General features: G+C 39.1%; 1 protein-coding gene and 1 long non-coding RNA gene across 4 annotated transcripts in view; one reads left to right on the top strand and one right to left on the bottom strand.

The window, feature by feature from the left end:
• Positions 1–16,033, bottom strand: part of NKAIN3 (sodium/potassium transporting ATPase interacting 3) — a 750,443-nt gene that overhangs the window by 318,659 nt on the left and 415,751 nt on the right. The gene's annotated exons all lie outside the window — the stretch shown is intronic.
• Positions 1–16,033, top strand: part of LOC107976326 (uncharacterized) — a 28,179-nt gene that overhangs the window by 1,806 nt on the left and 10,340 nt on the right. The window contains exons 2-3 of the long non-coding RNA XR_001720210.3: positions 8,474–8,668; positions 12,820–12,893. This is a non-coding gene — a long non-coding RNA (uncharacterized LOC107976326). The remainder of the gene's footprint in view (positions 1–8,473; positions 8,669–12,819; positions 12,894–16,033) is intronic.

Below are 16,033 nucleotides of genomic sequence, written 5' to 3'. Positions count from 1 at the left end.
TAAATTTCCCAGTATCTTGACATTTTAATATTTTAAACAGGGAAACAAAGTAAAAGAGAGACTAATAGACAAAATCCTTTTTAAGTCATGAATGGGTCAATTATAAGATGTCTTTTACTATCTATATTAGTTTTCTATGCCTGCTATAACAACTGACATAATTTTAATGGTTTAAAACAACACAAATTTACTATCTCACAGTTCTGCAGGTAGGAAAACAGATGGTTTTGGCTGGAATTGTGCTTAGAGTTCCACAAATCTAAAATCAACATGTCAGCAGGGCTGTGTTTTTCTCCTGGAGGCTTTGAGAAGAATCCACCTCCAAGCTCATTTCGTTTAGTGCTACAATTCAGTTCCAAGTGCTTGTAGGACTGAGTTCCAAGTTTCCTTGCTGACTGTTAGCCCGGGGTTACTCTAAGCTTCTAGAGGCTTTTGCATTCCCTGGTTCTAGGTCTTCTTCACCTTCAGAGTCAGCAATGATGGGTCAAGTCCCTCTCATGCTTTCAATCTATCTGACCTTCCCTTCAACTGCATCTTGCCAATCTCTCCTCCCAGCTGAAGACATTCTCTGCTTTTACAGGATCATGTGATTAGATAAAGCTCACCTAGATAATCCAGGATTATTATTTAAGGTCCCTGAACTTTATTATACCTGCGAAGTTATTTTTTGCCATGTGATATTGTTTGAATCTGTGTCCCCACCCCAAATATCATGTTGAATTGTAATCCCCAGTGTTGGAGGTAGGGCCTGGTGGGAGGTGATTAGATCATGAGGTTTTTCTCATGAATGGTTTAACACCACCCCCTGCTATTCTCATGATAGTGAATGAGTTCTCATGAGATCTGGTTGTTTAAAAGTGTGTAGCACCTCCTTGCTCTCTCTCTTTCCCTTCTGCTCTGGCCATGTAAGATGTGTCTGCTTCCCCTTCACCTTCTGTCATGATTCCAAATTTCCTGACACCTCCCCAGAAGCAGAAGCTGCTATGCTTCCTGTACAACCTATGGAACCATGAGCCAATTAAATCTCTTGTCTTTATAAATACCTAGTCTCAGATATTTATTTATAGCAGTTCGAGAATGGACTAATACACCATTCAAGGCAACATGTTCACAAGTCCCAAATATTAGGATGAGGTCATCTTTGGAGGATCCATCTACTTACTGTGCTGCAAAGAGTTGGCCATTTTTCTGTCCTATTGTCTCTCACGTCTGCTAGATGCACCCTTTCACCTCCCGCTACAAACTCTGGATGTGTCCCCCAGGCTTTGCTTACTTCTGTATGGGAAGCATATGATGATTCTTGTCAGAAATGGCCTCAGTTTCCAAGGTTCCCATTTTTAGTGAATCCTCAAATCTACTCTTCTGCCATTTTTTGCTGCCCCTTTAATTCTGACAAATGACCTCTTTGCTGCTATTAGTCTGGATATTGGAATATATGATTTTCTCTGTTCTCAACCTGTCTGGGTTGAATAGCATGGCTTTCAAACTTGTCAGTCCCAATCTGGGATCTCTAATTATCTCTTTCTGGAAGGTCTCTGGTTCTGGCCTGTTACTCATCCTTTATCACAAGGCACTGTTGCTCCTTTTTTCATATTTCTTAAGAGCTACCACTTGGTATGGAATGTTACAAAAATGTCCTGTTTGTGTTCCAGCCTTATTCACTAGATACATGACACATTTATTAGCTAAATTAGTATTCATGTGTTATGTGATAAATCACAACACTAACTCAAAATAATGTTTTCAACAATCTATATACCTAGGTTAATAGAAAAAAATTTATATAGCATGGATTAACTATTTTCTAGATATTTTTGATAAATTATTCAATGATAATATATAATATATTATTATATTATATTATCAATATAATATAATGATATATTATCAATGTAACGATATAATATAATGATGTTATATTATCAATATAACATCAATATATAATAATGATGGTATTCATATGTTTGAAATGACTGGCCTATAAAATATTCATCTTGGTGACTTGGGCCATTTTAATTAATGAACTTTATTAATATTGTAATGATCTAAGAAGCTATTCGATAGTTGGTTATTATGCAACCAGTAAGAGTGGGAGAGAACAAAATGTCGGTATTGGGTGGAACTGAGCAGCCCGTATCAAATCTCTTACTCGTCTATTTCGAAGATTGCATGATATCATAAGCTCAATCTACAATTTTTAAAAAATGTCTACCCAGTGTAATTCACTGCAATACAAATAAGGCAGAAGTAGATTCTTCCTTCAAGGTTCTTACAGCCTATTAGAGAAGGTAACTGATACCTCAGTGCCTATAATTCAGGGTAGAAAGTGATAAACATCTTAGCAAAGGCACAGATGAAGCATTAAAGGAAATGAGAAGAGAAAAATGACTCCACTATCTGCCTATTTTAGGGTCCCTAACCTTTATTACATCTGCAAAGTCTTTTTAGCCACTCAAAGTAACATACTCACAGGTCCCAAAGATTATGGTGTGGTCATCAGTGAGGGACCTAGTCTAGGGTAGACACTTCAGAAATATTACTGAGTGTGTTAAGCTTTCTCACTGAATTTGAATCTTGGTATGTTTGGACTCAGAAAGGGAGTAAAACTAGCAATCGAGTCAAATAAAGAAATGCAAACCATAACAGAGACCAGCCTAGCTAGACCAGGGGATAGGGGGACATACTATCTTGTAGTTAGGCCCAATGTTAGGGGTACATCTTCAAGTGTAGCACCATGGCCTAAGGAGGAGTCCTAGACATCAGAGATGCACAGGTGGGTCATTCTACCAGGTAAATCACCTAGAAGAGCGGAAGTGAGAGGATTTAAGATTGGCATATAATTAGCTTTTGGTGTGGCCTCAGAATCAGTGCAGCCATGGAGCCTGCCGCTTACCTCACTGACCTTCCTTTTATGAGTTACCCCAGGAAATGAGCCCATCCAGCATCCTGGAGCTGGTTCCATATTAGGTGAACATATTAGATGATTCAAGTGGACCCTGAGGACACAGGGGACTACAGTGCATGCTGCAATGAGCCTCCCATGGCCTTGTCATGATCAAAGCACTCTTGCTATCTCTACTGCACCACGTAGCTCTCAATGGGGTCCTTTTCCAAGAATTGCCCTCTGTGGAAGAAAGTAGTGTATCCCTGAGTTATGCCCCCTTCTCACATCCAATACTCTATAAGAGAGTGCAAAGGCCCAGCCTCCTTGCCTTGATGAATTACTCTGAAGGTTAATGCCAGCTGAAGAGTTCACCGGGGATGGCACAAGGTATTATCTACTGTGAATAATAGGTTGGTACAAAAGTAATTGTTGTTTTTGCCAACCTGATATATCACCGCTCAGATCTCTGCTAACCCTGCTTCCCTACCTTCCTTACAGGTGCTGTTTCTGAGAACACACCTCAGTAGTCCTCCAGACAATGTCCATTTCAGAGTCTATTTCCTGGGAAATCAGGCCGATTGAATATTTAAAAAATTCAAAACAAACCAAAAAATATACAAGACCCCAGCACTTGTGCATCATACTTAAAAATTTCTATATTGGGCCGCTGCAGTGGCTCACGCCTGTAATCCCAGCACTTTGGGAGGCTACAGTGGGAGGATCACTTGAGACCAGGAATTTGAGACCAGCCTGGGCAATATGACAAGACTCTGTCTCTAGAAGAAACGTTAAAAAAAAATTAGCTTGGCATGGTGATGCACACCTGTTATGCCAGTTACTCAGGAGGCAGAGGTAAGAGGATCACTGGAGCCTGGAAATCAGAGGCTACAGTGAGCCATGTTCATGCCACTGCATGCAAGCCTGAGTGACGGAGCAAGACCCTTTCTCAAAAAAAAAAAAAAAGACTGTTATTGATATACTACACCACAGTTGGGTTATGGATACATAAACCTCATATAACTTAGCCACAAAGTTAGAGATATTTTTAGCTTTTAAACCTTTGGTAATTTAATTTTACCCATAAGATAGTATACTTTGTCTTTGTTTTTAAGACGGAGTCTTGCTCTGTCGCGGAGGCTGGAGTGCAGTGGCGCAATCTCCACTCACTGCGAGCTCCGCCTCCCACGTTCACGCCATTCTACTGCCTCAGCCTGCCGAGTAGCTGGGACTACAGGCACCCACCACCACACCCAGATAATTTTTTTGTATTTTTAGTAGAGACGGGGTTTCACCGTGTTAGCCAGGATGGTCTCGACCTCCTAACCTCGTGATCCACCTGCCTCGGCCTCCCAAAGTGCTGGGATTACAGGCATGAGCCACTGCACCTGGCCGATAGTATACTTTCAATATCTGTCCTGTTCTAAGCTAACAGGTGTGTTCTTTGGAGTCAGACAGATCTGGGTATAAATTTCTGTCTTTCCACTTGCTAACTATGTATCTTTGCACAAGTTACTTAGTCTCTCTGAGCTTCTGTAAGGTGAGGATCAATGTTACCTAGCTACCTCATAGGATTTTTGTGAACATTATATGAAATATCCTTCCTGCAGAAACCTAGCTCATTGCCTATCATGTAAGAGGCAATTTATGAATGTTATGGAAAAGCTGTTCTTTTGCTTATAAACTTCTTCAGAGAATAATTGGAACACAACAGCAGGGAATGTATTGTTTGTAGGTGGGTACTTCAAATAAATATAAAGGATAATAGAGAAAACGATGTCAAATAAATCCCCTCTTTTCTAATTTAAAAGCAAACTCAAAATAACAAGGTCCATACTAGAAGGCATGGTTGGCCTGGCTGTGGTCTATCTATGATGGCAGGTAGATTTGATGAGCCTGAGATGACATGTCCACCTGCTTTTATAAGGATCTTCCTATGAGGTCAGCGTCATCTCCTCTGCCACCAGCATGCCATTGCCCGGTGGTCCTGAAAGTGCACCTTGCAGCTGTCAGTGAGCAAGAGAGGGCAACAATAGCTGCCGGTTCAGGTGTTCTTCCTTCCCAGCCCACACTGGAATCTTAGAGTCCCCGGCCCTCAAAGCCCAGCATGGAATTTCCACAGGTGTCTGGCATACCACTGGTGTGGGTGGTTTAAATATGGTTGCCCTACTCTTGCTACTTTCCATCGCCTGCATAAATCAGGCCACCATAAAGTTTGGATGAATTTCTCAAGCTTTAGTCAGAAGAAAAATGCATATACTCTGTCTAAATAGAAGGCCATAAGAAAAAGCATTAACTTTGATTTGCAATAAATTATTCATTTATTTTTGTGAATACCTATCATAGTGATTTATAAATATGGGTGTATAGATCATGAATAAAGGAGCAGAAATCAGTGATATTTGGCAATGTAATTGAATTGACACAGGATAAAGGTCTTGCTACAGTGGGAAAAAATCACTTCTAATTTTTACATCACTTTGCAGTCTACAAAGCTCTTTGGCATATATTAATGCATGTAATAATCCTTTAAGATAGGTAGGTTACATATTCATAACCTCATTTCGCAGAGGATCATATTGAAACTCCAAAATATTAACATGAAAAATATAATTAACTTCCATGCTCCCAGACAAAAGCTGAGCAAAGACTACACTGTTCCTCAGCACTTGAAGGAAGCCTGTGCAGACGCTTCATGTGGACGCCTGTGTGTCTTACAATTTAGTCTAAGATTTGGGGAGGAGAATGTTGAGTGAAGAACTGGATGCCAGACCTGTCCCCCACTTTAATTATCCTTACGTGGCGGTTTTGTGATTGGCGCAGCAGAGCAAGACCATCTGTTCTTCTCTGTAAAGTAGGTAACAATTTTAAAGGATTTTCACAATCCTAATGCCTCTTCCCTTCCGGCTAGTCTCTCATTGGAATATCTTCTACAACTGAGCTCACTCCCCATTTACAGAGATTTGCTGGGCATCCCTGCCTGATTGTCCACCTGGTACTAGCTGATCATATTAGTACTACCCCTCCACATGTTAAGCAAATTTATAGCCAGGCACCAGAAACTTTTAATTGCAATTAAGTAGTTAATTATTCACTTCCTTGCTATTTATTACGTTTAGTGTTTCTAACAACAGTGATACCATTCTCTCGCCCCCATTCCCAAGCAGGATACTTGAAGTCATTCATTTAATTAATGCAAATTGTGGCAGTGCTGGGCACAAAGAGCTTCATTAGTAGAAGGAGTCTGACACATGGACAAATAAGAACAGGATGGTGGATGTTTGCAAAAATAGCATTGATCTTATAAAGAAGGTAACAGTTACATCTGCTTCTGATGAAATAAACAAGGACTGCTGAGCTGTTTTTTGCATAAGTTCACCTGGCAGACAGGCAGCAGGCAGGAATTCCAGGTCTACAGACAGCATGAGCCAAGGCCCAGGCCACAAGAGTCCGACTTATTTGGGGAATTTTGAGTTCCTCCATATGTCTGGATGTGGCCAGAGTGATAGGTGGAGGAGGTTCAGATCGCAGGCATTTGTGTGTGTTTGCTAAGTAGGGTGGACATTATTCTCTACCCCATTAGTTAGCCCTGGCTGCATAACTTCACAGCAAAGTAACATTGAGAGCTTTTAATAAATAAGTCCCCTCCCTGCCAACACACCAACAAACAAAAGACTGATTTAATCCTTCCATTAGAACCTGGAAATTATTTTTTATAGTGCTAGAGGTAATTCACAGGTGATTTCTAGGTTTTAAACCAGAGAGCAACACATTCAAATACAGTCATATGCTGCAGAATGATGTCTGTCAACAATGGACTGCATATACAATGGCAGTCCCATAAAATTATAAAACCAAATTTTTACTGTACTTTTCCTGTTTGAATATGTTTAGATGCACAAATACTTACCATTGTGTTACAACTGACTATAGTATTCAGTATAGTAACATACTGTACAGGTTTGTAGCCTAGGAGAAACAGACTATACCATATAGCCTAAGCATGTAGTAGGCACTACCATCTGGGTTTGTGTAAGAACACTCAATGACTGCATAATGATGAAATTGCCTAACAACACATTTCTTAGGATGTATCCCTGTCATTAAGTGACGCATGACTATAGCTAGCTCCCCGACACTATGGAGTTCACCTAAGAGAGACAAGACCCTAGGTAGATATTCTGCTATTTACTTTAGCTCTTCCATCTCTTTGGTCCCTTCCTTTTTCATGTTTGGCAAGTCATAAAGATTGTACCCTTGGTTTTCTTGAACCACTTCTCTCTTTTCTGTTTTCATGATGGTTTCTTGGTCATTACTGTACATTCTGCTTTATAGGGACTTGTTTACTCTATGCACAGAAAAAATATAATAAATTAATACTTTTCAATTAAATTTGAAATAATGAATTAAGAATTGCCATTGTCTTTAGACATGAAGAATTTTCCTTTTCAGCAGTTTAATAAGGAATTGTGAGAAACACAAACTTGATCTTAATATTTCCCCATAGTGATTACATGCATAGACCTCTGACGCTGGAATCAGACAAATATGGAGTTGAATCCCACCTCATCATTTACTAACCGTTGGACCTTGAGAAAGCTGCTAGACTTTTTTGAACATTAGTATCTTTTTCTGTAAAATCACATGGCTATTGCAATGTATAAATAAGATAACATAGGGCATGTGTTATAACCAGTAAACCAGTTGGCTATAGTAGATACCCAACAGGTATTACTTCCATTTACATATATTAAAGTATTTAATTCTATAAAAACCTGTAAAGTATGACATTTACATGGCATATAGGAGAAAAAATCAAATTTTTTGGATAAAATTGACTGTATAGAATTAAACTTTAAATGGACACACACTGTGAATATAAAGAGATAGAGTAAATCCTAGACAAAAAGACTTAATTTAAGGTTTAAGTTTATCTAGAGAATAAAAGAGTCATTCAGGAAAAGTTATTAGCAGCCATAAAGCCTAGGAATGGGGGAGACAATGAGGCAAACATGGTCAGTGCCTGTCTAAGCCTGTGCCTGATCAAGGACTCATCCACTCACATCTTGTAGACAAGGTGAGGATATCTGACTATAATGACCTGATGCCATAAATATTTGAAATATAAAACTAACCATGCCTCTTTTGGTTCCAAGTATAGTAAACATCCTTCTGATAATAATGTGGCTTTTCTCATAGCTGGCAAGTATCTAGTCACTTTGAAAACAAGGATGTTTTTATTTTATTGGATCAACAGGCTTTTTGAGTTCTACATCAGAGTCTCATAAGTCCTGTTAGTGAGGATTAGTGTTTCTTGGTCTAATACTTCTAGGGCACTCATGAGGCCAACATTCTGAGACATTCAGGGACAAGCCACAATGAATAGTTTTCCCTGGCCATTATATGACTTCTTTCTGTTGCTTCACACAACAAAGCTGTTGCACAAAGTGATGGATGGCATGGGTGAACCTTGAACCACACATCTAGCTGTAGTTCTTTTTCCTAATTTACAGTAGAAATACAATGGAGGTGACTGGACACTTGTTGGTTGCCTGAGCTGTGTACTTTTCTGCATTTTCCACTTCCCAACAGCTTCTTTTAGTGATTCATGTGGTTTTAGAGAAGCTGAGGCCATTATTGCTCCAGAGATGGGACACATGACCTACACAAGTCTATCAGTACATCCCAGCAATCTGGCTACAGTGATTGGTTTCCGGTGGGCATGTGAGCTAATCCAGACCAGTCAGACCGAATCCTAGGTCTTCTTCTTGGAGTTGGAGGACAAAGGTAAGTTAACTTCCTATAGATGATATGTGGGTATGACAGTCACACCTGGGACTGCTGAAGTCATTTTTTTCTATTATGTGGGAAGCTATCCTAAAGAACATACCATGGAAGGAGGAAAAAAAACCAAGACAAATTCAAAGAGGCAGAGACAGAACCCCAGTAATAGTTTAGTCCCAAGAATCAAACTATGCCTGAAGCCTGACTCATGTGTGACACACACGCGCACACACACACCCCAATCTAATAAATCCTTCTGTATTATTTAAGTTTAGTTTAGTTTCATACTACTTGGAAAACAAAGGGCACTTATCATTAATTTTTATTTCCTCATTTTGAAAATAAAAATCTAGGAAAGTAATAAAATTATAAAGTACATAGCTTCCTTGTATTAAATTACCCAGAAAAATATCATATTTTCATTCTTTTAAAATAATTCTACACTTTAAGCAACTTTCTGATGTCATGAAGAAGAGATGTTTATTGTGCTTACTTATCTCTGTTCTCAAGTCAATACAATCTCGGCACTAAGTTTTTATGTTTAAGCATCTAAATCTGAAACTATTGTTTGTCAAGAACGCCTGAAGGATATAACAGAATGTTCTTGGCTATAAACAGGTTTTTTCAAAGGAAAACGTTGTCATGCAGGCTCTCAAAAAAAAAAATCTCAAATCATCAAGGGAAGTAGGATAAGAGGTGGCCTGTTCTCATCTGGTCTCATCCTGGGAGACCTGTCTCCCACACAGACTTAAGAGTTTCAAATATGTGAGAATGAAGACAGCATGCTAAACCATTTCAAACGTGCTGAGAATCTTAAATAAAACAATAGGAATTTATGGGAAGCCACTGGATATAGCTTCTTTTTTACATAAAAACATCTGTCATGCCACTATTTTTTCACACAAGTTCACTGTAAATGTTCAATTTTTGAGGACTGGAACAGATACCTCACTGAGTTTTGCCTGTGTATACGTGTGTGTGTGTGTGTGTGTGTGTGTGTGCTTGTATGTGTACATAAAAATAGGAAACAGAAATCCATTTCCATTCTTTAACTTGTTTTGGACCCCCATACCACAGGGATTTAAAAGAAATCTGCCACCATTGCCTCTGTCAAGGCTTTACTTACCTATTTTGAAGTCTCAGAAGAGAATTCCTTTTGGTCACCTGCTTACTCAGGAAGGAAAGAACCTGGTCTCTTTTATCTTCTCTAGTGAGCACCTGAACTGCCTTCCCAAGGGGACCATATGCAATGGTGAAAAGGGCCATTTACAAAAGAAAACTGGGGCCTATTAGGAAGAGACTACTCTCTAACCAACCAACGCAGCACACATTTCCACTACAGTATTTATAAATCCAGAGAACCTTAGTTACATCCCTGCCTCCCCAAATAGAGAATACCAAAGGAATTAACAGTATGGTAACTGCTTTCTTCGTTGTGTCAGAAGTGTAAAGTACTGGGTCAACAAATGTATATCTCAAGGATAAAACACCTATCCTCTTCAAGACACGGGGACTGAGTAGAAACAATTTCTTAAAGGAAATGTCTATGATTAGATGTTCTTTATATTGCAAGTAGAGGAAAATGCCTGGGGACTCCCATGCTTGTCCTGTTCTCTCATTTAAATACATTGAGCCCCTGAAGCCACACACACATAATAAAAAATGGACCTCATAAGAGAGAATGGCTGATTTCTTTAATCCTTGAGCAAGAAATGGGGTACAGTGTTTTTCATAATAAGTATTCATTCTCTATGTCTCTTCTCATCAATGGTTTTTTGTTGTTGTTTATGGTATAGACTTGATTCTAATTGTGTTGTCTTCGCTAATCTGGATTATCCAAGACTAGCTGAAAAACATATATTTCATCCTTAGACTAAAACTTTCGTGGAAAAAGACATTGGGAGTTTGCTTCCACTATAATCAAGAAGCACAAAACTGGTGGGAGGAAAAGGAAAGGAAAATATATCATTTTAAAAATCAAGTGACTCTTCAGTCAGTAGCTGGTTTCCTTAACATGCAGAAGAACATAAAAGAGGAGGCAATCACACTTCCTTGTCATGCAGCTATTTGTAAATGTAATGCACTCATGCAGTATCTAAATACTCAGTGGGTTTCTGACAACCCCATCCATCACAACACAGCCCTCACCATGCCACTGCCCCAGATGGAAGGATACAAAAGCACGGTCATTCAAATAAGCCAAACAGAAGAAAAAGGTGGATAGATTGTGAAGCCACTCAGGTCTTTGACATAACTTGGCAATGAGTGTCTTTTGTACTGTTTTTTTTTTTGTGTAGTCATGATTATACATGCTAACATGGTTACGCATTATGTAAAAAGTCATTTGATAAAATACCTTTCCCCTAAATGGATGAATAAAATAATTTAGAAGATGTGTCATTTTAAGAGGTTTATTCTGAGCCAAATATGAGTGACCATGGCCTGGGTCACAGTTTCAAGAGATCCTGAGACCATGTGCCATGAAGATGTCATTTTGGTCCTCTTGGAAGCTGAGGCAAAGTTAGGAGTGCGGGAGGTTTATTAGGAGTTAATGCCTGTGAAGGTAAAAGAGGAAGGAAGCAGAATTGAGGACGAAAAGCCTTCAGATGGAAATGCAGATCTCATAAAGTTTAGGTCAAATGAACAGGGAACTCTAAAGCAGGAATTGTCCACTGGAGGAGTTCTGTGTTGGGCAGAAGTGGCTAATGTTAACATCCCAGTCATGCTCAGTCATTGGCTGGGGACTCCCTGGAGTGAGTGAGGCTTTGCCTTAAAAGATGAGGCAAATCTTGCATGAGACGATCAGCTTACAGTACTCCTTGATAATAGATGACCAGGGACATCTTGAAGGGAGATCTGAGTGGTAGACCTTTCTGATTACCAAGGAACAGAAAATAGTTAGTCTAGGATTAGATACAGAATTAGTTGCATTGACTGAGATCCAAAAATAAGTGTTATTGATTTACTTTGTCATTGTTATGACTGCTATCAAGAGGCACCATCCTGACTTTATAGGCAGATTGAAGGAAACCTTGACAATTAGTTATAATGACTATTCTCTTTAAAAAATGAATGAATTTACTATGAACTGATTAAAATTTTAAAAATATTTTTTAAATTAAGGAATACATATATAATTAATTGATTAATTAATTAATAAGTATACACTTATATCTCTTTCCTTCACCTTTCACAGGTTTATTTTCAAGCAAATTGCTTAGGCATGTCAATAGTCAGGGTGGTGTGGTGTTAATTTTGTAATTTTTATTCTAGACGTGTTATCATGGATGATTGCACAGTGTGGAATCTTGAATAAGCATGTTCTTACGTAACGTATCATTTAGGAAGACAACATGCATGGTGTAATGGAAAGAACTCTGGGCAGAAAGTGAGAAGGCTTCAGCACTGGTCTTGAATTTTCCTTTCATAGTTAAAATCTAAGTTCTAAATTCAAAAAAATAATTTACTCTCTACTAAAAATTCCATCGTTGCTTTTATCAGTATGTCATAGACAATACCAAAAGGTTTTAAAGCCTTTAAGGATCCTTTCCATTTCTCAACAAATATTTAATGAGTACAGAACTGATGTTAGGCCCAGTTCTAGGCACTGGGGATGCAAAGCAAAGTCCATGCCTTATTGGAGTTTATGGTTTCGTGGGAAGGGCATCGAGAAAAAGAAATGCAATTTGTGATGGACACAAGTGCTGTGAAAAACAATGAAGTACACCAAGGAGGCAGAGAATGCCAATGTGACTGTGTGTGTGTGTGTATGTGTGTGTCGTGGGGCCTGGATTTACATAGGGTGTTCTAATGGAGAAGAGAATCTTGGAGCCCAAATCTGGATTATGTGAACGGGAAGACAGAGGAGATGTGGGGGCAGAAGGAATGGCAACTGTAAAACCCTAAGGCAGGAATAGCTGTTTCCTGGTGGTAAAACCCTGAGACAGGAATAGCTGAGTTTCCTGGAGGAACACCTTGAAAGTAAGTGTGGGTGGATGATTGTAAAAGAGGCAAGTTGGAGAGGTGGGGTGCAAAGGCAGGGTATATCATGTGAGGCGGTAAAGGCCATGCATGGAGTTTGAGGTTCGTGCTAAACTTGAAGGAAAGTCCCAGATATCTTTAGATAGGATGGCCTGATCTGATTTATTTTTTAGAAAGATCACTCTGGATGCGGTGAGGAAAGCACCAGCGGGGTGGCGAGCATGGAAACTGGAGGCTAATGCAACAGGTGAGTAATGAGGATGGCTTAAACAGGAATGGTGGTAACAGTCTGCTTCATGATACATTTGGAAGGTAGAGTTGTCTTGAATCGAGGATGAACTGGGCATAGGATGTGAAGATAAGAAAAGAAGGATAAGAATGACTCCTAATCTGAGTTACTGCATAAAGTGTGGCGATCACATCTGTGGGTTGGTCCTCATTTTTGGTTCTGCTAATGTAAGCAATGAGTGGGAATTTCTTTATATATATATATATATAATATATATAATTATACTTTAAGATCTAGGGTACATGTGCACAACGTGCAGGTTTGTTACATATGTATACATGTGCCACGTTGGTGTGCTGCACCCATCAACTCGTCATTTACATTTGGTATATCTCCTAATGCTATCCCTCTCCCCTCCCCCCACCGCACAACAGGTCCGAGTGTGTGATGTCCCCCTTCCTGTGTCCAAGTGTTCTCATTGTTCAATTCCCACTTCAAGGCATGAAAAGCGGTGTGCTGTTCTGTATTTTCTACTCAATACTTTATTCTTTACTTACTCACTAACAACACAGTACTTGACCTTTGATAGGAGTTAAATTTTTTATATATCCTACAGGATCCTCTTTTGGGGAGATAGAGGGAATTTAGGTTGTAATTGGGCATGTGCATCAGAGGAAAGAAAGGATTGGCAGTGATGACATTCAATCAAATCTAGCACCTCACTTGAAGTGGGTTTGATGAATAAGCCTCCTTTCCTTTGGTAAGGAGCTGGAACAATTTTTAGATAAGGATTCCTTGTAGGAACTTGGTAGCATTAAAGTTCTATTTGGCACCATAACATAAAAATTATCTTTTTGAGAAAGGCACATAAATATAGTGTTAGGACTTCCTTTAGAACAATAACCCAGGACAGAACCAGGTCCTTTGTTACCTGAGGCTTCAAGGTAAGGGATAAATAATTATACATACAAAAATTAAAATGAGAAATTATTTAGTATGAGAAAAAAATCACAAAATGACAGATATTTAAAGCTGATAAAACTAGAAACATAACAAAATATGCATACATAATCTTCCTTCATAAATGCACTGCCTGATATCTCTCTGTAATGCTTTTTCATACTTTTTTTGGTTACATAGACTTTGATTGTCTTAACATAAAATGATAATCATATCATTTGGATATAAAGATAATTCTGTTTTTACTTTGGCATGGTTGATCAAACTTTGAAAAAATTTATAGTTGGAATGCATAAAATGTGTCTTCTCACACACATATATTTACTGTGTGTATGGTTACAGAATTTATACAAGCACAGGAATTCTAATTAATTAATTAATTAATTAATTATTTTGAGACAGAGAGAGTCTTGCTTTGTCGCCCAGGCTGCAGTGCAGTGGCGTGATCTCGGTTCACTTCAACCTCTGCCTTCTGGGTTCAAGCAATTCTCTGCCTCAGCCTCCTGAGTAGCTGGGATTACAGGCGCCCACCACCACACCCAGCTACTTTTTGTATTTTTAGTAGAGACAGGGTTTCACCATCTTGACCAGGCTAATCTTGAACTCCTGACCTCGTGATCCACCTTCCTCAGCCTCCCAAACTGGTGGGATTACAGGCGTGAACCATTGTGCCCAGCCGAATTCTGATTAATTCCATTTCACATAATTTCCGTAGAAAATCATGTGGTTTGATGGTTAAACGTTTGAAAGACTAGCTTCCAGCTCCATATCCTTCCAACATTATCTTCCTCCCCTACTCATGGAAACTTACTGCTGGGCACATAGACACCTTTCCATCATAGTGAGCCCTGACCCTGCATCACTGTATCAGGATGCTGGGGGAGAGGGCACAGGAAGCCACCAGACTATTCTTGGAAGCCATTCCTATACTGGGAAGGCTATATGAAGAATGATCTATGAACTTCATAAATATACCCCTTTAAACTAAAACTGAATACATTCTCAGCTTAATTTCCCTGTGGCCCAATCACCAAAATGCCCATGTTCACTCCAGTGCCATCTTGTCACCCAGAAGTGTGACAGTAATGGAAAGGATAAGAGAAAGTGGTCTTAATTTGCATAAATGATTTTGGAAAATTATGCAAAGCAGGTGATAGTGTGAACACATTGGTGGGACCTCTCCCAGCAGCTTGGAAGGGGCATGTACAGTAAGGGGCTCTGAAATGTATGCTCCTTTTTTTATGGTAAATCTCTTTTACTCAAAAGTTACAACTTGTCTTACATAAGGCCTAAATAAGCAGTAAGCTATGAAAGGGCTTCAGACTGATAGAAGGGAAATTTGACCAAGAGTCACTTAGAACATTAAAGAGAAACAAGAATAAATAGTCTGCTTAGGAGATAATAAGATTGAGATGTTTTACTTTAATGCTTCTTAAACCTATTATGTGCATGTGCATGTGAATTTCCTGGAGTTCTTGTTAAAATTGAGATTCTGACTCAGTTTTGGGGTAGAGCTTGAGCTTCTGCATTTCCAGTAACTTCCTAGGTGCTCACAATGTTGGTTTTAGTAACACATTTTGAGCCACAAGATCGTAGAATAAGTTCAAGTAGAAATTTCAAAAGTCTCTAGAATTAAAAGAAGAGTTGAGGTTGGAAATAGAGATTTTGGATGTCATCAGCGTAAGCTCATCTAAGTCATAAGGATATTTAGAGATGAGAAAAGGGCCAAGGACTGAATTTTAGGTGCATCGACATTTAGAGCATTCTTTCGCAGCTGGAGTTCTTCATCTGAACCATAGAAAATGACCTAAGTGACTCTTTGTCCCATCCCAAGTATGTTACCTAAACACTGTAGATGCATAGGGGGAAGAAGAACATGAGTGGAATCCTTCCGCATTACAATCTCATGCTCTGGGGAGCTCTGGTTGAGAAAATATGACTTAAAATACAGGAAAAGGGGAAATGGTTTATTACAGTAGACTGAGAGTGCCTGGCTGGGAAGTTGCAGTAATATCATGATTCCAGGGCTTCACAGAAGCTCAGTAAGGAAAATGTATCAAAAATGAGAGAGGAATCCACTATATGAAAAGTTATTAAGAGACTGATGAGAATGAGGACAGATAATTGATTATTGTACCCTCTTCCCACAAAGTTGAGGTTGAGGAGATCTTGACAAGGGCAATTTCAGAGGACAGGGA

The sequence above is a fragment of the Pan troglodytes genome, chromosome 7 (assembly GCF_028858775.2).
Source record: "Pan troglodytes isolate AG18354 chromosome 7, NHGRI_mPanTro3-v2.0_pri, whole genome shotgun sequence".
Lineage (NCBI taxonomy): Eukaryota > Metazoa > Chordata > Mammalia > Primates > Hominidae > Pan > Pan troglodytes.
The sequence above is the reverse complement of the archived record's forward strand: the minus strand, read 5'-3'. Positions and strand labels throughout refer to the sequence as shown.